The 1,000-nt window shown below is 33.5% G+C and overlaps 1 protein-coding gene across 3 annotated transcripts in view; it reads right to left on the bottom strand.

The window, feature by feature from the left end:
• LOC102671365 overlaps positions 1-1,000 on the bottom strand; it is a 59,755-nt gene that overhangs the window by 54,590 nt on the left and 4,165 nt on the right. The gene's annotated exons all lie outside the window — the stretch shown is intronic.

The raw sequence follows: 1,000 nt of genomic DNA, 5'->3' as shown, positions 1-1,000 counted from the left end.
CTCTCTCTCTCTCTCTCTCTCTCTCTCTCTCTCTCTCTCTCTCTCTCTTTAACGAGCTTACGTAACTTGTGGACTAGAAATGGTAGAGTTACGATGTTTGGCAATTGAACGTAGGTCCAAGCTACTCGCGTCAGTCTCAATAAAAGCTTTTAAATTGATGCGCGTATATATCAAAAAATTTCGCGACCTTCTTTCCTCTCGAGCGTCACACAATAACGTTTCGCGTTATTCCACGGTCTATCGTTTCCTTCAATTTTCGTCTTTCTATCCTTGCAACCAGCGCCCTCTTCCTATGCCACTCCTGCCCTCTTCAGGCAGCTCAAATCGTTCGTTAATTTTTCTAATACAATCAAGAAGCTATATATATATATATATTAATATATGTATCAATGTTGATCAAATAATGTAAACAATTATTTGAATAAATAGCAGAATATATTCAGAGTTTATTCTTATTTTACTGCGTATTTTCATTCTGAAACGATGAGTTTATTATTTAATTGTGCAAAAAAAGACATCGTCTCAAATCGATCCAAGTAGTTAATCCATCCGTCGAGATGTTATGCATAATTCATCTAACGAGATTATAGTAATAATAAATTATTCGATAATTCGACGAATGATTTCGCACTTCGAACTTGAGAGAAACGATTAGACAAAAAAAAAAAAAAAAATTATGAAAATTATAGAAATTCAATTCAACGGAAAAATTTCAAAATTTCAAAAATACGTTTCTCCTTCAAAAAAATTTTTAACCGCTAAATTTCGCTAAAATTATTATTAATCATTCGGGTTATCGGTCGATTAATTTTTAAAGAAAAAAAAAAAAAAAAAAAGGAGAGGAAAAAAAAGCAATTCACGACAATCTCGTCGATAAACTGGTTTTCCACCGGTTTTATAATATTCCATCGCACGCGTTGATGTTGTACAAATCAATGACTAAGCGTACATCTTGATCTTTCAATTTGCGTTGGATGGAGCGTCGATTGACCACGAGCAA

Source organism: Apis dorsata, unplaced genomic scaffold (genome assembly GCF_000469605.1).
Source record: "Apis dorsata unplaced genomic scaffold, Apis dorsata 1.3 scaffold_270, whole genome shotgun sequence".
NCBI lineage: Eukaryota > Metazoa > Arthropoda > Insecta > Hymenoptera > Apidae > Apis > Apis dorsata.
This window is presented reverse-complemented; position numbering and strand designations above follow the sequence as displayed.